Here is a 26,996-nt window from a genome sequence, read left to right as displayed (position 1 = left end):
AAACACACATGATGACCAGAATATTTGTCAGCATCCCCCCCCGCCCCTCCCCAAGGGATTTTAATAAGGAACTTTAAGAAGTTTCTTAGTCTTAATTTCTTCCATCTTAGAATGAAAATAGAATTTATAACAGTACTGTAACAATATAGTCATGCATTTCAAAATTTAACAAAACTAAGTTTAGGAAGTGTGTTCTACATAACTTTCTCATGCTGCAAATGAACAGTACTGTGGCATATTTACTATATTTCACTTTCCTAGATAATGTTAACTGGACTAGTTTGCCATGAAAAGGAACTGGCAGGGAGGAAAGAGGATAAGAATATGCATACTAAATCATATCCATTTATGTATTCATTCATTTGTTACTATTCGAAAACAAGCACATTGTGTGAAAGGAATTGTGCTAGACACTAATGGGAAAAATCAACACAAAGTAACACATTATGTATTTAAAACATTTAACTATTGGTTATAAGATATATAAAAAGTATAGAATAAATTAGCACAGCAAGACCACATAAAAATACAATGTTATACAATCAAATGAAGAAGAAAACATTTCAAATTTGGGGACCCCAGAGGAAGACCTTGAGTGTGAGCAGGATGTTGAGAAGCCAAGATGGATGGAAAAGGAGTTGCAGAGGCAGAGCCAAGATGGAAGAGTGAAACCAGAAGCTGTCTGAGCATTTCCAAATTTCCCTCAGAAACAAGGTGAAATTAAACCTCTCAGCACATTCTATAGCTGCAAAACCTGCAAAAAATGGAGTGAAACAATCTTCTGATTTAAGATAAGCAAGATCTTCAGGAAAGGTCTGCTTCATCTGGGTAAACTGTGAGCACAACTCAGTGAAGAGGATGTCGGGGCAAGCCAGCAAAAGGCTCTTAGCCGCAGTACAAATCAGAAGCTGATGACTAAAGATCCTATCTAAACAAGCTAGTGGCATGCAGGCCAATTATAAGACCTCTAGTTCCAACTAGGCTGGGCCACTCTATTGAGGTGAGGAAGCTACAAGCTGCTGAGGCCTCAGAGCAGATAACCAGTGACTGGGCCCCTGTCCTCCCTAGCAAAAGAAACTTAGTACAGTGTAAATTGTACCACAGGAGAAGAACTCAACATTAAAAGGCATAAGAAAAGGCAAAAATATGAATAAGAAAGAGAAAAGAACACTCACCATTAAAATTACTATGGTGACAGAGAATATCAAAACATAAACTTAGAGGAGGACAACAGTGATGTAATGCTTATAGTGAATTCTTAAAGGGGAAGAATAATTGGTCTCAAAAAAACAAACAAACAAACAAAATAAAACAAACAAAAACCTTGTGGAAGAGCTCAAAAAGAAAATAATAATAGAAGAAAAATTTGGAAAAATACATAAGTTAAGCAAGACAAAGTCAATATCTTGGAAAAAGAAAATAGTGCCTTAAAAATATAGTTGAACTTAGTGGCAGATAGCTGGCACAGTCAATAAGGCACCAGCCCTGGATTCAGGAAGACCTGAATTCAAATTGGACCTCAGACACTTGACACTTACTAGTTGTGTGTCTCTGGGCAAGGCACTTAACCCTCATTGCACCTCAAAAAAAACTACAATTGGACAAATGGAAAGGGAAGTGCAAAATCTGACTTGGGAAAGTAATTCCTTAAGAATTAGAAGTGTGCACAGAGGTAACAATATTGTTTGATGAACTGTGAATAACTGAACTATTCTTAGTAATACAATGGTCTAAGACAATCCCAAAGGACTATTGATAAAACATACTATGCGCCTCCAAAGAAAGAACTGGTATTGATTGAGCACAGACTGTAGCATGCTATTTTTCACTTCCTTTCAGGTTTTTTTCTTTTATTCAGGTTTTCTTATGCAAAATGACTAATATGATAATGTTTTAAATGATTGCACATGTATAACTCATACCTGAGGGCTTGCTATTTTAGAGTGGGGGAAAGGTAGTGGGGGGGAGGGAGAGGTAAAATTTTGAACTCATAATCCATCAATCACTTCCTGAAAGAGACCCCAAAAGTAAAACTCCAAGAAATAGCATAACCAAAGTATATCAAGTCAAGGAAAAAAAATATTGCAAGCAGCCAGGAAAAAATAATTTCAATATTAAGGAACAACAATCATAATTGCCCATGACCTGGCAGCTTCAACATTAAAGGATCAGAGGACAAAGTAACTGGGATTACAAACAGGAAGGAACTACCATCCCCCTCCACCCCCCCACCCCCCCACCCCGCCCAAAAAATAAGCATGGTCTTTCTACAGAAAAGATGGACATTCAACAAAATAAGAGATTTTTAAACTTTCCTAATAAAGAGCCTAGAATTGAACAGAAAATTAAATATACAAATACAAGACTCAAGAAATCCACAAAAATTTAAAAAGGGGTGGGGCATGTTATTCAATAAGGTGAAAATGTATTTATCCCTATAAATGGGAAGAAGATACTTGTAACTCCTAAGAACTGTATCTTTATTAAGGTAGATAGGAGAAATACACACAGACAGAAGGTGTGAGAGTAAGTTGAGTTCAAGGTGATGATTTAAAAAAAAAAAAAACCCTTAAGAGGTAACCAAAATGATTATACTGGGAGAAAAAGGAAAAGGAAGGCAGAATGGAATAAATCACATCATGTGAAGAGGCACAATAGACCTATTACAACAGAGGGAAGCATTCTGTTTTGCTTTGTTTCTGAGCAGTGACAAGTGATAAATGTTGCGATTTAGAAATGTTAATATATTAGCACTCTGTAGGATGACTATAACACCATGCATCTATAAACCATGGACCTTAAAAACCCAGTTTCTGTATTTATGCAAACTATATCTCATCTTGAGGGTTGCCCAGAAATATCAGTAACCCTGGCTGATTTTTACCCCAAGGCAACATTCACTATAAGAATTTAAAAAAAAAATCTCAATTTCAATAGATGTGAATAAAAGAATCCACAGCTTTTCTATAAGTGAGGTTACAAATATACATTAGTCTTTAATCAAACTACTTTTTCTTGAATGAAAATGATTAATGTATTTATTATGCATTTACTATGTTAAGGCCCTGGGGAATACAAAGAGAAAAGTAAGACCATCTCTGCCTTCAAGGAGCTCAAACAACCAGTAAGAAAAGTTTCAGCTGCCAGTCAGATGGAGAAGTCCTATAGGTTTTAGGTTACAGCAGCAAAGTGAATGGTAAATCTTTTTGAAAAAAAATGCATTTAATTAAATATTTCTCAATTATAAGTAAAAAAACTATTTTGAATATTGATTTTTAAAAATTCACTCCATTTCTCCTACTCTACTGCTCTCCTTGAGAAGGTAAGCAATTTGATATTACTTATATATGGGGACTCATGCAAAACATATTTTTATATTAGCCATGTTGCCAAAAAAAAATAAATAAAGCAGAAAATAAAAGAAAAACAAGTATTAAAAAGTATGCTTCAAATGGCATTTAGAATTCATCACTTCTCTCTTTTAATAATATTTTCACAATGGATCCTTTTAAACTATTTTTGCCATAAAAAATAGAGCTGCTATAAACATTTTTGGACAAATATTTCCCTTTTCCCTTTTGGTTGATCTTTTTAGGATGCAGAACTAATAGTGGTGTTGCTAGTCAAAAGGTATGCACTATCATAGCTCTTTAAGCACATTTCCAATTCATTCTCTAATTCACAACTCCAACAAGAGTATATTAGTGTCCCAATTTTTCAAGTTCCCCTCTACCATTTGTCATTTTCCTTTTCTATAATGATAGCAAATTTTATAGGCCTGAGGTTTTTGAGTTGCTTGAATTTGCATTTCTCTAATCATGAGTGATTTAGAGCATATTCTCATGCAACTATTGATAGCTTTGATTTCCTCTCATATGTATCTGTTCATAAATTTTGACAATTTTTCAAGTGGGGAATAGCACTTTTTTTTTATAATTTTGGCTGTTACCTGGATATTTTAGAAATGAGGTCTTTATCAGAAAACCTTACTGTAAAATTTCCCGTTTTCTGTTTTCCTTATAATTTTGACTGCATTAGCTTTGTTGTGGCAAAAGCTTTTTAATTGTATTTAATCAAAGTTACATATTTTATTTCCCATGATCATCTCTATCTCTTAACTAGTCATAAATTCATCCATTATCCATAAATCTGACAGGTACATTTTTTTCCATTTTATTCCACTTTACTTATGCTATCACTATTTATGTTTAAATCATTTATCCATTTCAACCTTATCTTTGCATCTTATGTGAGAGTCTAGTGTATGTCTTTTTTATTCTGAAATTCTTCCTAGTTTTCCAAGAAATTTTTATCAAATGATTCTTTCCCCCAAAGCTTGGATATTTGGGTTTATCAAATGCTGGGTTACTGTTCTCGTTCACTCCTGTTTATTGTGTACCTAATCTATTCTACTGGTCAACGAATATTTTTTTTATTTTTATTTTTTTCTTTTGTATTTAATTCCTGGAATGCAAGAAGCATTTTTGTAGCATAATGTAATGAAAAAGTACACATGAAGTTGCAAAGCTACTATGCATAACTTACTATTCTTTTCAAATATACAACAACATTTTCTTGTAAATTTCTTTTTTTCCCCCTTCCCTATTGTTCTATGTATATTTCTATTTAAAAGTTGTTTCTCTGAATGCACACAATGTCTTTCTTCTTATGGACTTTATAATTAATTTGGGTATTTATAATTGCTGAAATGATTTATTTGCTCAGTCATTCTTAAAAGAATAATGCTGTTACTATATACAGTGTTCTCTTTAGTCTGATTCTTTAGTTCTTCATTATGTTGTGAAAATATTTCCATTATTTTCTAAAATGATTGAGTTCATAATTTCTCATGGCATTGTAGTATTCCAGGACAATCATATGGCACAGCTTGTTCAGCCAGTCCCCAATTGTTGGATATCCCTGAAATTTCCAGTTATTTGACACCACAAAGAGAGCTTCTATAAACATTTTAGAATATAGGTTCATTTCCTTTTTCCCTAATCATTGTTGGAAATAGACCAAATAGTGGTATTTTTCCATAAATGTATTTGACCTTTTTTTTTCTCCCAGATAAAATTTATTATGATTTTTTCTAAGTATAAAATAATTATTTCATGGTTTGATTGGTATTCCACTGAATGAATAAATTAACTTAGGTAGAATCATTCTTTTTATTAGATTGTCCTGAACTAGCCATAAGAAATTAATATTCTTTGAATTGTATAGATCTATCTTTCTTTGTGTTAAAAGTGTTTTTGTAATTGTGTTCATATAGTTCCTGGGTTTCTCTTGGCAGATAAATTCACAAGTATTTTATATTATTTTTAGGTATTTTAAATGGAAATTATTTTTCTCTTTCTTGTTGTTAGATCATAGCATATAGTGAAAAAATAAAATTTATTACATTTTGTATCATTCCTTTTCTTTTTCGAAAGTATTTTATTATTTTACAGTTACATATAAGGATAGTTTTCAACATTTGTTTTTACAGGAATTTTAGTTCCAATTTTTTTTTCCTACTCTCCCTTCCCTCGCTCTTCTCCAAGATGGAAAGAAGTCTGATATAGGTTGCACATGTACAATCATATTAAACATATTTCTACATTAGTCATCTTATAAAAGAAGAATCACAGCACAAGGGAAAAATCTCACAAAAGAAGGAAAAAACAGTCTAAAAGTAGAAGCAGTATGGTTCAATCTGCATTTCTAAATCACAGTTCTCTTTTTCTGGATGTTGAGAACATTTTCTATCATGAGTTCTTTGAAACTGTTTTGGATAGTTGCACTGCTGAGAAGAGCCAAGTCTATCCCCATTGTTCATCACATAATGTCACCTTTACAGTGTACAATGTTCTCCTGGTTCTGCTGCTCTCAGTCAGCATCAGTTCATGTAAGTCCTTCTAGGTTTCTCTGAACTCCTCCTGCTCATTTTTTCTTATAGCACAATAGTATTCCAATACATTCATATACCACAACTTGTTTAGCCATTCACAAATTTATGGGCATTCCATGTATATCCAATTCTTTGTCAATGCAGAGAGTTGCTATAAATAGTTTTGTACGTGTATCTCCCTTTCCCTCTTCTATGATCTCTTTGGGACATAGACCTAGAAGTGATACCACTGAGTAAAAGGGTATGAATAGTCCCATAGCCCTTTAAGCATAGTTCCAAATTGGTCTCCAGAATGGTTGGATCAGTTCACAGCTCCACCAACAATGCATTAGTGTTCCAGTTTTTCCACAGCTGCTCCAACATTTATTATTTTCCTTTTTTGTAATATTAGCCAATCTGATAGGTGTGAGGTGGTACTTCAAAGTTTTTTTTAATTTGCATTTCTATGATCAATAGTGATTTAGAGCATTTTTCATATGGCAATAGATAGTTTGACTTGTTCATTAGGGAACTGCCTGTTCATATCTTTGACCATTTCTCAATTGGGGAATGACTTGGTTTGTTATAAATTTGATTTAGTTCCCGATATGTTGTATAAATGAGGCTTTTATGAGAAATGCTGGCTATGGGGAGCTGCTAGGATGCGCAGTGGATAATGCACCAGCCCTGGATTCAGGAGGATCTGAGTTCAAATCTGGCCTCAGACACTTGACACTTAGTAGCTGTGTGACCAGGGCAACCCACTTAACCCCCATTGCTCAGCAAAAACAAAACAAAACAAAAGAAATGCTGGCTGTAAAACTTGTTTCCCAGTTTTCTGCCTCCCTTCTTATTTTGGTGGCATTACTTCTGTTTGCACAAAAACTTTTTTTAATTTAATGTAATCAAAATCTTCCATCATGCATTTCATAATATTCTCTATCTCTTGTTTGAACATCAATTGTTTTCCTCTCCATAGATCTGAGAGATAAAGTATTCCTTCCTCTCCTAATTTATCTATGGTATCACCCTTTATATCTAAATCTTAAATCCATTTTGACATCAATTTGTATAAGGTGTAAGATGTTGGTCCATGCCCAGTTTCTGCCATACTATCTTCCAGTTTCCCAAGGAGTTTTTGTCAAATACTGAATTTCTATCCCAGAAGCTGGAGTCTTTGGGTTTATCGATGATTAAATTACTATAGTTATTTACTTTTGTGTCTCCTGTGCTGAACCTATTCCATTGATCCTCCATGCTATTTCTTAGCAAGTACCAAATAGTTTTGATGACTGCTGCTTTATAGTATAGTTTCAAAATTGGTATGGCTAGCCCACCTTGCTGTGAATTTTTTCATTAGTTCCCTCGATATTCTTGACATTTTGTTTTTCCAGATCAATTTTGTTGTTATTTTTGCTAATTCTATAAAGTAATTTTTAGGTAGTCTGATTGGTGTGGCATTGAATAAGTAAATTAATTTGGTAGAATTGTCATTTTTATTATATTAGCTTGGCTGTTCCATGAGCAATTGATGTTTTTCCAATTACATACATCTGATTTTATTTCTCTGAAAAGTGTTTTGTAATTGTGTTCATACAGTTCCTGGGTTTGTCTTGGCAGGTAGACTCCTAAGTATTTTATATTGTCTACCATTACTTTAAATGGAATTTCTCTTGCTATCTCTTGCTGCTGAGCTTTGTTGGTCATGCTGATAATTTATGTGGGTTTCTTTTATATCCTGCTACTTTGCTAAAGTTGTTCATTGTTTCAAGTAGTTTTTTTTTGTTGATTCTTTAGGATTCTCTAAGTATACCATCATATCATCTGCAAAGAGTGATAGTTTTGTTTTCTACTTGCATATTCTAATTCCTTTGATTCTTTTTTCTTCTCTTATTGCTATAGCTAATATTTCTAGTACAATATTCTATGATAGAGGTGATAATGGACATCCCTGTTTCACCTCTGATCTTATTGGGAAGGCCTCTAACTTATCTCCATTACATATAATGCTTGCTGATTGTTGTAGGTAGATACTGCTTATTATTTTAAGGAAAGCTCCACCTATTCCTATGCTCTCTAGTGGTTTTGTTATTGTTGTTGTTTTGTTTTGTTTTGTTTTGTTTTTGCAGGGCAATGAGGGTTAGGTGACTTGCCCAGGGTCACACAGCTAGTAAGTGTCAAGTGTCTGAGGCCAGATTTGAACTCAGGTACTCCTGAATCCAGGGCTGGTGCTTTACCACTGCACCATCTAGCTGCCCCCTCTAGTGTTTTTAATAGGAATAAGGGTTGTATTTAGTCAAATGCTTTCTCTGCATATATGGAAATAATCATATGATGTTGGTTAGTTTTCTTATTTATGTGGTTGATTATAATATTAGTTTTTCTAATGTTGAACCAGCCTTGCATTTCTGGTATAAATTCAACCTGGTCATAATGTATTATCCCTGGGATCACTTGTGATAATCTCCTTCCTAATATTTTATTTAAAATTTTTGCATCAATATGCATTAGGGAAATTGGTCTGTAATTTTCTTTCTCTATTTTGGCTCTGCCTAGTTTAGGTATCAACACCATATTTGTGTCATAAAACAAATTTGGTAGAACTCCTTCTTCACCTATTTTTCCAAATATTCTGTATAATATTGGAATTAACTATGCTTTAAATATTTGGAAGAATTCACTTGTAAACCCATGTGGCCCTGGGAGATTTTTTCTAAGGGAGTGCATTAATGGCTTGTTCAATTTCTTTTTTTAAAATGGGCCTATTTAAGGATTTTCTTTCTTCTTCAGTTAACCTAGGCAAGTTGTATTTTTGTAAACATTCATCCATTTTGTTTACATTGTCAAATTTATTGGCATACACTTAGACAAAATAGTTCCTAATTATTGCTTTAATTTCCACTTCATTGGTGGTGAAATCATCTGTTTCATTATTGATACCAGTAATTTGATTTTCTTCTTTCTTTTTTTTTAAATCAGATTAAACAAAGGTTTACCTATTTTATTGTTTTGTTTTGTTTTGTTTTCATAAAACCGGCTCTTATTTTTCTTGATTAAGTCTATAGTTTTCTTGCTTTGAATTTTATTAATTTCCCCTTTGATTTTCAGGATTTCTAATTTGGTATTGGGGAAATTTAATTTGTTATTTTTTAGCTGTTTTAGTTGCATGCCCAATTTACTGATCTCCTCTTTCTCTTTTTTCTTCATGTAAGCATTTAAAGATATAAAATGTCCCCTAAGCACTATTTTGGCTTTATCCTGTAAGTTTTGGAATGTTGTCTCATTATTGTCATTCTCTCAGATGAAGTTATTGATTGTTTCTATGATTTGTTATTTAGCCCACTCATTCTTTAGGATGAGATTGATTAGTTTCCAATTAATTTTCAATCTACCTTTTCATGGCTCTTTAATAATGTAATTTTTTATTGCATCATGATCTCAGAAGGATGCATTTACTATTTCTGCCTTTCTACATTTTGCTATGAGTTTTTTTGTGCCCTAATACATGGTCAGTTTTTGAGTATGTGCAATGTACTGCTGAGAAAAAGGTTTATTCCTTTCTATCCCCATTCAGTTTTCTCCAGATGTCTATCATATCTAACCTTTTTCATATTCTCTTCACATCTTTAGCTTCTTTCATATTTATTTTGCAGTTAGATTTATCTAATTCTGTGAGAGGAAGGTTCAGATCCCCCACTAGTATAGTTTTGCTGTATATTTCATCTTGTAACTCATTTACCTTCTCCCCTATGAATTTGTATGCTATACCAATTGGTGCATACACATTTAGTATTGATATGACTTCATTAACCATTATATTTTTAGCAAGATATAGTTTCCTTACCGATCTCTTTTTTTGATGTATTTTTGCTTTTGCTTTGTCTGAGATAAGAATTTCTACCTCTGCATTTTTGACTTCAGCTGAAGCATAATATATTTTTCTCTAACCTTTTACTTTTACTGTGTCTATCTTTGTGCTTTAAGTGTGTTTCTTGTAAACAATATATTGTAGGATTCTGTCTTTTAATCCACTCTTTTAGTTGCTTCTGTCTTATGGGAGAGTTAATCCCATTCACATTCACAGTTAAGATTATTAACTGTTTATTTCCCTCTATACTCTTTTCCCCTTTGTTTTTACTCTTTTGTCCCTTCTTTCACCCTATTCCTCTTGACCAGTGTTTTGCTTCTGACCATTGCCTCTCTCATTCTGCCCTCCCTTTTATCAGCTGCCTATCTTTATCTTGCCCCTTACCCCCCTGTTTCTGCCCTCCATTCTAGCAATACCACCCTTTTCCCCTTCCCCTTTTGTTTCCTTAAAAAGTAACCTGGGGCAGCTGGGTGGCCCAGTGGATTAAGTACTAGCCCTGCATTCAGAAGGACTTGAGTTCAAATCTGGCCTCAGACACTTGACCTTCATTGCCCCACAAAAAAAGGGACCATTAAAAAGTAAGCTAATTTTCTTTATACAAATGTGAATATATTTTCTTCCTTCCCTGAACCAAATCTGATAATAGTAAGGTTGAAACAATGCTCACCCATCCCTTCTTTCCCTCTATTGCAATGGGTTCTTTTTGTACACCTTCATATGAGGCTTCCTCCCTTTATTTTTTTTTATTCTGCCCCTTAAGTTTCTTTATATCATAACATCAAAGTCAGTTTAATAACAATACCTTAACAGAGATACAGATCCCAAGAGTTAAAATTATTATCCTCCCTCATAGTGATCCTAGCAATTTAACGTTACTGAACAACCTTCCCCAAACCCCTCCCCATTGTTTACCTCTTTATATTTCTCTTGAGTCTTGTATTTGGAGATCATTTTTTCTGTTCAGTCCTCTTTTTCTCATCAAGCCTTGAAAGTCCCCTATTTCATTGAATGTCCATCTTTTCCTCTGAAAAGGAATGAGCAGTTTTTCTGGCTAGTTGATTATGGGTTGTAATGCAAGCTCCTTTGCCTTCCTGAATATCTTATTCCAAGACCTGCATACTGCAATGTTGAAGCTGCCATGTCCTATGCAATCCTGACTGTGGCTCCATGAAATTTAAATGGTTTCTTTCTGGCTACTTGGAGTATTTTCTCCTTCATCTGATAATTCTGGAATTTGCCTATAATATTCCTTGAAGTTTTTTCTTTTGAGGTCTCTTTCAGGAGGTGATTGGTGGATTCTTTCAATGACAATTTTATTCTCTGATTCTATAATTTCAAGGCAGTTCTCCTTGATAATTTTCTGGAAAATGGTGTCTAAATTCTTTCCTTTATCATGGTTTTCAGGTAGTCCAATAATTCTCAGATTATCTCTCCCGAATCTATTTTCCAGGTCAGTTGTCTTTCCAATGAGGTATTTTGCATTTTCTTCTATTTTTTCAGTCTTTTGATTCTGCTCAACAGGTTCTTGGTGTCTCATGGAGTTATTAGCTTCCATCTGCCCAATTTTAATTTTTAAGACATTATTTTTCTCAATAAGCTATTGCACCTTTTTTTCCATTGGGCCCATTTTTTCTCCCATTTGGCCGATTTTTTCTTCCATTTAGTCATTTTTTTTTCTCTCATTTGCCAATTGTATTTTTAAGTATTTGTTTTCCTCAGTCAATTTTTCTCTTTTTTGTAGTGTAACTCTCATTTCTCTCATTTCTTTTTCCATTTTTTCTTCTACCTCTCTCAATTGTTTTTTAAAAGTCTTTTTGAGCTCTTCGAAGAAGGCTTTTTGGACTTGAGACAAGATCATCTTCCCACTTGAGTTTTGTAGTCATTTTGACAAACTAATCTGAGTTTAAGTTTTAGTCTTCCCTTTCACCATAGAAGCTGTCAGTGGTAAGGGTTCTTTTTTGTTTCTTGCTCATGTTGTAGTCTATTTTAAAACTTACAAAGTAAAAGTCTGCTCCTGGTGCACAGGGTTCATTGTTGCAAGCTTTTTACTGCTCTCAGCTTCCTCATTCTCAGCTGCTCCACTCTCAGCTGTCAAACTCTCAGCAATGTTGAGTTGCATCAGCGTTGAACTGTCCACTGAGCCAAGCTACCAGGTGAGCTCAGTGGTGCTGAGTTGCCTGCCCCTTTCACACAGGTGAGACAGACCTTCTAAATTATCTTAAGTAGGAGGATTGTGTCTCTTTTTTGTAGGTTCTCTAGTTCCAAAATCTGATTAGAGGCTTGATTTAATGTTGTTTTTGATGGAAATATGGGAAAGCTCAGGCCACTTCCCAGCTTCTCTCTGCTATCTTGTCTCTGCCCCCAGACTGTTCTTTTTGTATCATTCCTAACATTGTGTATAGTTGCTGATATTAAGTTGTATATCCCTGAGCTAAGTTTAGTTTTAGTTTTTGTCTTTTCCTCTTTTAGATCATATAATTTTAAGATAATCATTTATTATCATATAACTAACTGTCTTGCAGAAAAAAACAAAATAAAACAATCAGCATCCCCATGACTGGAAAGTCTCTAAATTTCTATACAGTAATTGTTCTTTACTGTAAAAATTCTTGTAACCCTCTCTTTCTGTTCCTTATAACTACTGAGCAGGCCCTGTAGCAGATTATTTTACAATGCCATGCCTTGCAGAAAAAAAATCACAAAGTTTGGACTATATTTCCTCAGTTTACCTCAATTAAATTATGACATTTGGTAACTACAAAGGGATCAAGAGAGGGACTCCTGCCCAAGCTCTACATGGAACTCCTTAGAGTTCTTTGGTTGACATTTTTACAAAAGGGTTTCCTCACAGAAAACTGGCCTTGAAGTCTGACTCCCCATCATTATCAGTTCTTTTAATTATTCTAATCCTTCCTCCTCCCCCTGTAGTGTTGGAGAAGGCTATCCCCAGGAAGATTTCCCTAAGGAAATAATAGTAATCCCATATTTGCATGATAAAGTACCAAGACAATACAATATCCCAAATTATTGGGAAACATTCCCATTAAGGTCATTTTTTTTAAAGCATACCAGTGGGTACCCTGGAGAAATTTCTATTATCTTGGGAACAAGGGATGCTCCCTGTGAAAAGCACACCTCTTAGGGAATTCTTATTTGCCTGAGATCAGGAAAAACTTCCCATTAAAATCTATGACTTAGAATAAGGGGTCTCAAATTAGGCAATGATTGCCTATGTATGATATAGAAGAAGCTTGTTTTGTCCCAAATTTGGCCCAAAGAAGAGATATTCAATTAGTAAAAATTAAAGGCTTTGAAATTGCTTTTAGAAAAATTGTGTACACTAACATTTAAAAATTTTATTAAACATTTAATAGAAGGAAAGAAATTATCTAGCTAGTAATTCTATGTGTCTGTCTTTTATTATCTGTGTTACAGTTACCACCACCCCACAGCCACCTGTGCCCCCTCCAAGGGTCAGATAAGCCACAGGAAAAAGAGTGAAAAAATGAAATTTAAAAACAAATGAAAAATCAATCTCTCTCTCTCCCCCACCCCCTCTCTCTCACCTATGTGGGAAGACAGAAAAAAGACACAGACAAGAAGGAAAGGAATCTTTGTTCCCAGTCTGCAGAAATTTCTATTTATGCCATTGTAAACTAATTAGAAACTAAATCTGTGATTGAAATGTAAATTCTCTGTTGTAAAATTTACAAATTGCATTTTAAATATTTTTATGCATACTGAAATGCTTTACTTAGTTTTGGGATAACATTCTATAGAATTTGTTTTAAAGGATAATAAGAATGAAACTGGATGTTATAAAGAAACCACAAATATATATATTTATCACGTTTTCTCTAAATAATATAATTCCAGGGAAAAAGGTGATTTAACTATTTACCTGATAATGAAAGAAAGCTTGTTTAAATCAGTGATCATCTAAAGAATAAATAAAATCAACTTGGAAACATGTTTTGATGTTTCTTCTATAAGTGATATAACAGAACCTAATTGTTTAGGTATGCTAGAAGTGAAGTCTTTCTAAAACCTGAAAGACAACAATGGTTTCCTATCATTGGTATCCTATCACAAAACTGGCTGTAAATTGTAAAGGGAAAATAAAATAGTAAAGATGATTTCTATAGGTAGTCTAGGATATTATTCAAAGAAAAGTTTGAAGACATAAGAAAACAAAGAAGTACTGTATCAGACTATGAAAAGAGAACAAGAATGGTCTAATTTTAAAAGACTTTTATCAAAGTCCAGTTAAGGAATAAATAGAAGAAAGAGAACAAGTTTAAGTCAGTAAGTTTTGAAATTAAAAGGATTTTGGAATCTTGAAATGAAAGGCTTTTGAGAGGTTTTGATCTGTTGAGGAGGATATGAGAAACATTAAGTGGTTATTATTTATGATATTGAGACTATAGTAATAAATTTGCAACAGACGTATTTGAAGATAGTATACTAAAATTCTGTAGTTGACAGATCCATAAAAAGGATATAGTTTAGTCCTTAAATTGGAAATATGCATTTATAAAGTCATTACTACTTAACAGAGATTATATTTAGAATTTCCATATTTCAGAAAATCTCCATGTACCCTAAAAGAAGGGTGCAAGACTTTCATTTTTGATTCTTTGGCAGTAGACTAATTGAATATAGGTGTCCTATAATGTGAAATGCTATTTTTGGAATTTGGAAAAAAACAAAGAATCTCTATTTTCTCAAGTGCCCTATACTGATAGCATTTCACATTATAGGACATTCCAAAATTCCAAAATCTTTTTATCCTGGTTTGAACTCTGATTCTTACCCAGGAAGGGGCCCTGATCCATTGGGATTGTAATCAATACTGTTCTTAATGGCCCCTGCTCCCTCTGGGCCAGAAATGATACTGTTCTTCAAGATTCCTGTTTCCTTGTTACCAAATGCAATATTGTTCCTCAGGGCTTCTGTTTACCCTTGACAGAAAATGCTTTTCTCTGCCAGTGAACTAAGACCTAGAAGTGGGTGTATGCAGTGAAGTTCCCAAGCATTATATGTACTTGTATCCAGTGCTAGCACAGTGTTCTAATGTTATCTATTTCTGATCAGTTTCTGAGTCCTCTTACTGTCTCTTTCTTGAGCGGTTTTGAAGCTTACTTTTGATTCTATCTCTGCTACCTAGTGCCACCACTGGTATTTCATCTATTTGTGGCTTCCTCTCCACCCTATGCCATAGATCTCTGTTTCTGAACTCTTATGTTGCCTTGGGTTGAATGAATGTCTCACCCAATCCTTTTGTTGACTCTGTCACTACAGAGTTGGATCTGAGGCATTATTTTTAACACCTAGAGGGTTTTATTGGGAGAATATTGGGAAAGCTCATCTTACCACTTTCTCTACTCTAGCATCTTGGCTCTGCCCCCCAGAATTTGAATGGAATAATAGCTTCTGATGTCAAACTATTTGATTATTCCAAGGACTTTGATGGCAAGAATTCTCTTTGATGGCTCATCAGTAGCTGGTTGTAGAACTCACAGGAGTAGTTTTCAGGCTGATGCTTCCCAGGATAATGACTGAAGACATAGGGCCAGAAGTATTGGGGTTCCCAAGGCTCTTGGATTAAATGTCCTAAGATGTCTCCATCCAAGTCCAAGGAGAGATGGTGGTCATGGTGCTGGTGCTGGTGTAAATTGATTGGCAGATGCTATCTCTTTTTCTTCCTCAGGATATCTTACTTATTTAGATAAGCTTGCTTCACTGTATGGTATTTGATAGTTGTTTTTCAATTACTGAAGATAACTAGGTCCTTCTCCATAGGAGTAACATTACTAAATAATGGCTATCATAAAATGACGTAGTAGAACTCTGTAAACAAATATAGAAAATAGAAAAAGAGGCTCACAATAGTGTATAAACAATGAACATATTGCTTACCTTAAAATGAGTCCTGTTTTTTCACTGGTTCTCCCATAGACTATGAAAAAGTTCTTAGAATCACGGCTGTGATTTGGATTTCTCTTTACAAGGAAAACTTGTTCAGCAACTGCTACACTGGCAACCTCTATCGTATTAGTCAGCCTACAAACTTTTAAAAGTATTGAACTATGTCAAACATTATGCTAAGAGATGAAGATGCAGACAGAGGGAAAAACAGTTCCTATTCTGCATGTGTTCAAAATCTAATGGAGAGAAAAAATTAAAACAATTGTGTACAAGCAATATATATATATATATATATATATATATATATATATATATATATATACACACACACACACATAGGCAGGTAATTAGAAAGACAAACATAGAGACAGGTAGATAGATAGAAAAAAAAGAAAGATGGATATACAGATATATATATATATGTATATATATATAAAACCAGCTTTAAGCAGCTAGATGGTACGATTGATAGAGTGCAGGACTTGAAGTCAGAAAGACTTAAGTTCAAAGCCAACCTCAGAAAATTACTAGTTGTGTGACCCGGGGCAAATCACTTAACCTTTCTTTGTCTGTTTTCTCATACGTAAAATGGGAATAATAATCAACCCCCTAGGGTTGTTCTGAGAATCAAATGAAATAATAATTGTAAAACACTTAGTATGGTGTCTGGGGCATAGTAAGTACTATATATATATATATATATATATATATATATAGTGCTACATATAGAAGATACATATCTTCAATATATGTTAATAGATAGTTTATATATACATATATACTTTGATACATTTTTCTGTCTTAATAGATATATCTAGATACATCTATATCTATTTTATATGTTGTCTCTCCATTATATTCATAGCACATGGAGATTAGGAGAAGTTGGTTTTTTTCTTTCCCTTTATCTGTATTTCCAACAGTGCTTTGGTACATGGTGCTATTGTTCAGTCATATCATTGTGTTTTACACTTCTTTACCCATTTGGCCATACTATTCACAGGGTTTTTTTAGCAAAGATACTGGGGCAGTTTGCCATTTCCCTCTCTAGTGAATTAAAGCAAATAGAAGTTAAGTGATTTGTCCAGGATCACATAGATAGTAAGTATCTGAGGTCAGATTTGAACTTCGGTCTTCCAGACTCCAGACCTAGCACTCTATCTATTGAGTCATATAGTTGTACATCTGGCACACAGTAAAGTGCTTGATAAATACTTCTTGAATAATTGATAGGAAAGAGGTTGCATGCTCAGTAGTCTCTATGTTTCCCTTACAAAGAGAAGATTAAACACAAGTGGAATTTTTACTCTAGGAAGAACTTTGCTGTTGCGTATGGGAAATAAGGATTTACACACAAGTTAGAGTCTTACTCTTAAGGAATTGGTTGAATACAATAAGCAATTAATTTTACAACACTTCTGGTTACTGAGGCTAAATTAGAAGTTTCCTTCTGTCCTCTTAATAATATATAAATGGTGATAATTTTAATAGAAGAAAATCAAGGAGAAAAAATAATATAGTGAGAAGAAACAAGGAAAAAGAGTGAGAAACATTTTTTCTTCAAAAATTGAGAGCAAAAGTGTAAAAAAGGGTGTATGGAAATGGCATCTCATTAATCTCATCATATGAACTAGACAAAGGTCAGGTTTCCACACACATGAACATGCACAAATAGTTTGGTTTGAAAATGCATTTAACTCAACAAGGAAGCAGGTGAGCATAAGGATGGGAAAATATGAGTTAAAGAAGGAAGATATAAGCATGAAGAAATAAACATTTGCAAAAAAATCATTTGTATAGGGTGGATCACAAAGGTGGCATTCAAAGAAAAGGAAATTGTAAGACTTGGTGATTGAGTCTGGGCCAAGAGAAGATATTAGTGAGCAGACTTTGGGCTTGTCTGATGGAGGGAACAGATTGCTTTATAGATAACTAGTCTTAATAGCATTCCTTTTCATTTATGAATTTCTTCTTGTTAAAGTGGAAGGGGAAGGGCAAAGAGAGGAAAAACATGTAAGAACACTTGACAGAGTAAAAATACAATTAATTATAACAGTGAACCTAAAAGGGATCAAGAAAAAGAGTATAACAACATACTGTTTACAAGAAATATGCTTGAAACAGCAAGATTCAAATGGAATTAAAAGGAAGTATTACAGGGTAATTTACTATTGGTCAAGTGGATTAAAAACAAAAGTAGGGGTGGGTGGCAGCTAGGTAGCACAGTGGATCAAGCACCAGCCCTGGATTCAGGAGGGCCTGAGTTCAAATCCAGCCTCAGACACTGGACACTTACTAGCTGTGTGATCCTGAGCAACCCACTTAACCCTCATTGCCCAGCAAAAAAAAAAAAAAAAGAAAAAAAAAACTAGGGGTGGGGGCAGCTAGGTGGCACAGTGGATCAAGCACTGGCCCTAGACTGAGCTCTAATCTGGCCTCAGACACTTGACACTAGCTAGCTTTTTTATCCTGGGCAAGTCACTTAACACCCATTGCCCTGCCAAAAAAAAAAGGTAGGGGTAGCAATAATGATTTCAGACCAGGCAATAGTAAAAATAGACATAGTTAGAAAAAGATCAGCAGTGAAACTGCAATTTATTTAACATAATCATTTGTAAAAAAATAAAATCCATATGTATATACAAAGATATAAATACATATATTTTGTAATATGTTGTCTTTATAAATGCAATCATATACAGAGACACAACCTTCGTTGGGAACTTTCCTAATTGGGATGTCAAATGTCCAAGTGATTATGACCAAATTCATAATTTTTGCATACTATACACATCCCAAAACTGAATGAGAAAATCACATAGTCTTTGGGGTATATTATATCACTACCAAACTTAAAATGAGGTAATTATTCTCATAAGATGTTATGTTTGTTTCTGCAGTGCCTTGCAAAATACCTTGGACATTATAACCACATGAATGCTTGTTGAATGAGATTGACTAGGATCAAGGTATTATTAAGGTATGGAAGTTATTGTCAGCATTCTGTCTCAAGATTGAAGGAAGGTAATATAGCTGTTGGCATCTGAGTTAGTAAATACCTGGCATAATCTAGTTCCTTGGATCCTGAATGAATTAAAATTCATCCCTATTCACTTTGCTTCATCACAAGATAACATAGAATTTTGCACAGGCAGAAGATATTCTATACTTAGAACATTAATTTAGCTCTTACTCTGGCTTTGTGTATCACATTCTTGTGGGAATTGTCATTTTGGCCAGAGTACTGGAATCTGAATACAAAGTATTTTTAGAGAGCCGTTTTTCTCATATTGTTTAATGGGACAAGAGCAAAGTAGATAGTACCTCTACACATGGCAGGAGGTTCCCCCTTTCATTTACCTTCTTTGTTTTGTCATGAAATACCTTCATAATCTGTTCTTATCCTTCTCTTTAAGGTGGATCAAATCATCTTGTATTCCAATAACTGAATTAGAATATGGTATGTGTCAGCAAAATCTTAATCTGACAATAAACAGCAAATAACAGGTTTTCAAGTAGAAAAACAAACACTTGAATAATCAAATAAGAAGGAACCAATATTAGGTTATCCTAGCATTACGGCACCATAAATTTAAAGCTAGAAGGGTTCAGCTCTCTCCATCTATTTCTAAAGAATCTGAGGTCTAGAAAGGTAAAATGATTTGTCTAAAAATTACAAAAGTGATTTAATAAGTAGCTGATCTAGGATTTGAACCAAGTAAATTTTCTTTCTTTTCTATTTACACATGCTACTTCTAACTTTTCAATCCTCAGTTTCACCATCTTCTAAATTTGAATAACATATCCTATAGTACCTGATGGAGCTACAAAGGAAGTACAGTGCAAACTGAAAATCATTCATACAAATGTCAATTATTATTAATTATAGCTGGTATCTATATAGCATTGCAATGTTTAAAAAGCACTTTACATACATAATCTTATTTGATCCTCTTAACAATTCTGTAAGTAAAGTGCTATTATTATGAAGAAACTAAAGATGCTAAATGGATTTTCAAGGGTCACATAATTAACTATTTAAGTTAGTTATATAACTGCCTGTTAGCATTAGACAAAGTAGTAAAAAATAGTTTTGTTTTATTTTGAGACTTAACCTAAGAATACATCATGATATGGAAGGTCTGATGGGTAGACCCTCTCCACTGTACTAATACAACAAATGATTTTAGATTGCACTGAAAGGACCTATCTGTAGTCACATTGATAGTATATGTGAGTAGGACTATCATAGAGCACACAGTTCTTCTTGTCTAAAAGATTATAGCATATACATTTATGTGCTATACAACATTGTCTGTTAGTATTAAAAATAGAACATTAGAAAAGCAACAATTAAAACTACATAAGCCAAATCCAAATAAACATATCTCCTAGAATGTCTATGAGAGGGAAAAAGTCAAAGGAATAACTATGAAATAAGAAACCTAAAAGACAAAAAAAAGAAAGTTAATAAGTATGCCATTAAATATTTTTCTGACCATGATTTATACTTTTCAATCTCAAACAACAGCACAGAAAAGAAATTTGACAGTTCAGATTATCATCCTCTGAATTCATTCCCTCTCCACATCAATGTGACCAGTCCATAAATGAATACATTATAGTTAATAGTTTTAATAAATATCAAAAGAACAGCTAAAAAGATGCTGAATTATAACTAGTGGTGAGGAGCATGTTTGCATAAGGAGTTCTACTTAAGCCATAACTCCCTGTTAATAAAACTAGAGTGGAAAATTTGAAGGACTGGCAGCTAGGTGTTACAATGGATAGAATGATGGACATTAAGTCAGGAATACTTCTCTTCCTGAGATCAAATCTAGCTTCAGGCACTTACTAGCTGTTTAACCCTGTGAGTCCCTTAGCCCTGTTTGCCTAAATTCATCATCTGTAAAATGAGTTGGAGAAAGAAATGCCAAACCCTTCTAATATGCTTGCCAACAAAACCACAAATGGATTCACAAAGAGAAAGACATGACTTAAAAATGGTTCAACAACAACAGTTTTGCCAATTGCAGAGTAGATGACTATACTACCAAGTCAAAACAAATGCATGGTATATTAAGGTTGTCTTTAAATGTTTGGGACCAACTTGAACTCATATGTAAAAAATCAGGGGTATGAAGGTATGATCAATTTTGTGGACTTGATGATAAAAGTATAAACCTGGCTGTCAGGCTGAGAATCAAATGGATTTTGGAGAGGTTGGGGGAAGAGGTGATTCTGGTAAAATGGCACCAAAATCTTTTAGAATACTATGATCAAAGATGGCAGAGTAAAGGCAGAAACCCAGATGAAATCTCACAGCATTCCCTTCCAGTTTTAAAATAATTTTTCAAATCAAATTTTGGAGTGGCAGAGCCAACAAAAGGTCAGAATGAGAGATTTTTCTAGTCTAAGACTTAGGAGATAGGTAAAAGAAGTTTGTGACACTGAAGGGAAGGACAGCCAAGCTTATGGCAGAAATACCAGTGTTGGACCTTGGAGGCTGTCATGGCCATGCCATCAGTACTAACTTCTGAAGTTCTCAGTCAAGAGATGGAAAGGCAGTCAAACAAGTGGTAGGAAAGAGATTACCCTTTTCTAGATCTATGTGTAGCTATTACTGGTTGGCAACTTTATTTCCTACAAACAGTTCTGGGTCACAGTTACTGAGTGGAAAGAAACATTTGTATTCAATCACAAGGGAACATGGGTCAGCTTGTGGTTCCAAGGAAGAGAAGAAGAGTATCACAGGAAAGCAGGAGGTCTAGTCAGAGTGCCAGCAAAAAGTGTTGTGTTGCTTATGGCTTCAGAGGAGCAGGGAAACTTCTTGAGTAAAGAGAAGAACATAGACCAGGAGAACAATGACCATACCTTTCCCAGGATCACACCAACTTTGAGGCACTACCAAGTAGTATACACCTGGAGCTAGCCTGAAGCTTGGAACATTACCATCCCATACCCAACTGAGCAGACTTCAACTTTAACATACAATTCAAAGTAAAAAAAAAAAATAGTGTGGAAATGATCAAACAACAACAATAAGAAAAAAAAAAGCATCACAAAGAAAATCGACTACAGTAGAAAGGGAAAAAAGTCAAATTCAGAGGACAATGATATGAATACAACAAGAAGCAAAGCCTCAAAGGAAAGAAAATGTGAAATTGACTCAGCCTCCCCCCCCCAAAAAAAAAATTCCTACAATATTTACAAAGAGAAGAGTGCTAAAAAAGAAAAATTGAGAAAAGAAATAAGTGATAAAGAAACATATGCAAAGGAATTAACAGCTTGCTAAAAGAGACATAAAAAATACTGAAGAAAAAACAAAGTTATAAAACAGGATTGCCCTAATGGTAAAAGAGGGAAAAAAATTACTGAAGAAAAGAATTTCTTGAAAAGCAGAAAAGGACAAATGGAAAAGAAAATACAATTTTTTGAAGAGAAAATAATTCCTTGAAAAATAGAATTGGGGAAGTAGAAGCTAATGATTCCATGAGATAACAAGAATTAATAAAACAAAATGAAAAGAATGAAAAAATTAAAGGAAATTTTAAATACTTCATCAGAAAAAAAATATGGGAAATAGTTTGAGGAGAGATAATTTAAGTAATATTGGACTAGCCAAGATGGTGAAGAGTCAAAACAGAGAAAAACATTATAGACTAAATTCACTAATGAATATTTATGAAAATATTTTAAATAAAATATCTTCAAAGAGACTTCAACAATATGTCACAATGGTAATACACTATGACCAGGCATAATTTTACAGGAATGTAGGGCTGGCTCAATATTAGGAAAACCATCAGCATAATTAACTATCAATAATAAAACCAACAGAAATGCTATGATTATCCTAATAGATGCAGAAAAAGCCTTTGACAAAAACAGCAAGTATTCCCATTAAAAACACTAGACAGTGTAGAAATAAATGTATCTTAATTTAAAAAGATAAGCAATATTTACCTAAACCTAAACCAAGCATTATCTGTAATTGGAATAAGCAAAAACCCTTCCCAATACAATCCAGGGCAAAGCAAGGATCCCCATTATTATCTCTATTATTTAAAATTGTACTAGAAATATTACCTATAGCAATGAGAAGTCAAAGAAATTAAATGAATTAGAATATACAATGAAGAAACAAAAAAAATCATTCTTTACAGATGATATGTTAATCACATAAAATCCTAGAGAATCTACTAAAAAACTACTTGAAATTACTAAAAACTTTAATAAAGTTGGAGGATATATAATAAGCCTACTTCTATATATCACACAAATAAATGTAGATGTAAATAGTTTTTAAAATATTAATTGCTCAAGGGTAGGCCAAGCCAATATATTAAAAATGATATTCCTACCTAAATTATTCTATTTATTCATTTCGATACTAATCAAACTATCACAAATTATTTTAGAAAAAATAATTACAAAATTCATCTGGAGAAACAAAAGCTCAAGGATATCAAGGGAATTGATGCAAAAAAAAAATGTGAAAGAAGATATTCTAGCCTTACCAGATATCAAACTGCATTATAAAGTAGTAATTATCCAAACAATAAGGTACTTGCTAAGAAGTAAAGTGGAGGATGAGTGGAATAAAATAGGTATAAATTACACTATAGTTAATGACCATAGAAAATTAATGTATGATAAATCCAAAGATCTAAGTTTTTGGAACAAAATGTCACTATTTAAAAAAAATACTGGAAAATTAGAAAACAATATGGCAGAAACTTGGTATAGACCAAGGCTCACACCCTATACCAATATAGGGTTGAAATGGATACATGATTCACAGATAAAGTGTGATACCATAAGCAAATTAAGAGAGCATGGAATAGTTTTTGTATGAATTATGGACAGGGAAAGAATTTCAGATCAAAGAAAATATAATTAGCATCACAAAATGTAAAGTAGATAATTTTGATTATATAAAATTAAAAAGCTTTTGCACAAACAACACCAATGAAATCAAAATTATAAGGAAACCAGAAAACTGGAAAATATTTTTTGTGACAAGTATCTCCAATAAAGGTCTCATTTCTCAAATATATAGTTTACTGAGTTATTTTTTTAATACAAGTCATTCCGTAATTCATAAATAGCCAAAAGGTATGAACAGGTAGTTTACATACAAAGAAATAAAAGTTCTCTATAGTCATGTGAAAAAAAATGCTCTAAATCATTATTTACCAGATAAATGAAAACTAAAGCAACTCTGAGGTACCACCTCACACCTTTTAGATGACTAATATGAGAAAAAAAAAAGAAAATATTCAATGCTCCACGGTATGTGAGGAAACTGGTGTGCTAATCTATTGTTGTTGAACATGTAAACCATTCCAACCATTTTGGACAGAAATTTGGAATTGTATCCAAAGGGCTCTAAAACTGTGTATATCCTTTGAGTAATACCACTACTAGTTCTGTATCACAAAGAGATCATAAAAAAGGGAGAAAGGAACTACATGTGTTCAAATATTTATAGCAGCCCCTTTTAATGATGGCAGAATAGTGGAAATTGAGGGAATACCCATCAATTGGAGAGTGGCTGAACAAGCTGTGGTATACAAATGAAATGGAATACTATTGTGCAATAAGAAGTGATGAACAGGCAGCTTTCAAGAAAACCTGGAAAGACAAGAACTAATCTAATGTGAAATGAGTAGAACCATGAAAACTTTATATACAGTATCAGCAAATTGTATGATGATCAACTATGAATGACATCTCTTCTTATAAATACAATGATCTAAGACAAGTACAAAGTACTCATGAAGATAAATGCTATCTACAACCAGATAAAGAACTCATGGACTCTGAATGCACATTAAAGCATATTTTTTTCCACTTTATTTTCATATTTTTTTCTTACCATGTTTCTTCTTTCAAAATTATGACTATTATGGAAATATGTTTTACATGATAGCACATGTATAACCTAAATCAAATTGTCTGCCATTTTTAGAAGAGGATTGGGGAGTAAGGGAGAAAAAAATTTGGAATTCAAAATCTTGTAAAAATGAAGGCTATAAATTGTCTTGATATGTAATTGGAAAAAATAAAATACTCTTTATAAAAATAAAACCCCAAAATATTAAAAACATTATTTTTCACATTTATTGATCTGTGGGAAAGTCTAATTTTTCAATGTTTTCACTTTAAAATTAAGGTTTTAATTGCAGATTTTATCCAAGAGAAATTATCAAATTATCAAATATCAGAACCAGCATTAGATATAAGTGGAATATATAGTTAACTATGTGATGTGATTTGAAGGACATAGGGAATTTACTCTTCCCACCCAGGTACCCAAAATTCAAATGCCATTATTTGGAATTTTTGTCTTTGGACTAAGCCTCAACCATTTCCTTTACTACTCTTGCAAAATGTGAAGACCTTTTTGTGTAGGATAACAGTTAAAGTAAATTTGATTTATTAGCTTCTTTTACTTCCTACCAGGAAAGGATCTTAGACATCAGGGAGAATAAGAATGATTTGTCACACATAATACACATTCATACAATATATGTTCCTAGCATTTGATAATGACAATATACTAAATTCAATAATTTATGTTAAATATCATTGACTCAAATTAACTGAGGAAAATTTAAGAAGGCTAAAAAAAAAGAAGTGGTACAAATCAAAGCAAAGTGTTTCTTCTTCCAAGTTTTAATTAGATTCCGCAAGTCTTGCTATAAACTCTTTTTTTGTTTGTTTTTGTTTTGTTTTGTTTTGTTTTTGGTGAGACAATTGGGGTTAAGTGATTTGCCCAAAGTCACACAGCTAGTAAGTGTCAAGTGTCTGAGGATGGATTTGAACTCAGATCCTCCTGAATCCAGACAAGGAAGTCTGTGAATAATTATAGGAATGATATGTAAAGTACTGTCAGTTTTTTAGAGATCTAATATATTTTCTCATTTTCAGTTATCATGGCTATGAGAATGATTTCTAAATCAATATCTCCTAATCTTATCTCTTTTACAGCCTCCTAGACATCCCCCTACTTGAGTGTGGGAAAATTTCTTCAGGCTCAATTTGTCTGAAACTTAACTTACACTGTCCTGATAATGAGCTCTTGGATCATAAATCACATTACTACCCTCCCACCCTACCACATCCCTTTATATTTGAACCTATTCATTTTAAAATGTTCCCAGAGACACTGCCTAGATTTATTAACGTGGAAATGAGGCTTATGTAAATCTCCCTGTCAACTACCTATCTTTGACTCATCTCTCTAATTCAATTATTTCCTTCCTTAATTCATGTACAGGCACTCCAGTCCTACCATTTTCCTTTGAAACATTTCTTGAATCAGTAATAATAATAAATATAATTTATCTAGCACTCTGCACTTTGCAAAGTGTTTTACAAATATTATTTCATTTTTATCTTTATAACAACCCTAGGAGATATATGTACTTACTATCCCATTTTACAAATGAATAAACAAGATGATTTGCCCAGTGTCACAAAGGTAGTTGGTGTTTGAAACATGATTTTAATTCAGATCTTCCTCACTTAAGATCTACCCATTGTGCTACCTAAGTGCATTCTCTATTCCCACTGCAAAAACCAGTACCTCACTTCCGAGATAAGCTCATCATTTTCCTAAGTATGTCTGCTGACTCAATGTTCTCTTTCCTACTCACTCACATATCTGCTTTCATTACATCAGTATTCTGTTCAAAACTTTCCATAGTTTTCTGTATTCTTCCCTGCCTGGCTTTTAGGATTCTAGATAATCTGACCATATCTTACCCCAAAAATATTGTATCTCTATAAACATGAATGTGGAATCTATATTTTGCTCAATTCTGAAACAGAATTACACATTAAAAAAAAAACCTACTTGTTTCACTCAGATAAATTGAACTTATATCCTAACTTTATAGTATTTATTATTTGATTTGGGTCAAATCATTCATTCTCTCTGAACCTCAGTTTTCTCATATGTAAAATGGGGGTAAATATTTGGACACTACCAAAGCCATATAAAGTATTTAAGAATAGGACTTTCCAAATACATTATTATTCTTTTAATTTTTGTTTCTCACTGTTCCAAAACCCCACCAATAGAGCTCATCTAAACTTGAATTTAAGCCCTTTCTTTTACCACTAATAATTTATTCCAAGTCTTACTCTGAATTAATTACACATAATGTGAAGTTGGAGAAGTCACAACATTTTTTTTTCAGGGCAATTGGGGTTAAGTGACTTGCCCAGGGTCACACAGCTAGTGTTAAGTGTCTGAGGCTGGATTTGAACTCAGGTCCTCCTGAATCCAGGGCCAGTGCTCTATCCACTGTGACACCT

Source organism: Dromiciops gliroides, chromosome 1, assembly GCF_019393635.1.
Source record: "Dromiciops gliroides isolate mDroGli1 chromosome 1, mDroGli1.pri, whole genome shotgun sequence".
NCBI classification, from domain to species: Eukaryota; Metazoa; Chordata; class Mammalia; order Microbiotheria; family Microbiotheriidae; genus Dromiciops; species Dromiciops gliroides.
Note: the sequence above shows the minus strand (reverse complement) of the source record.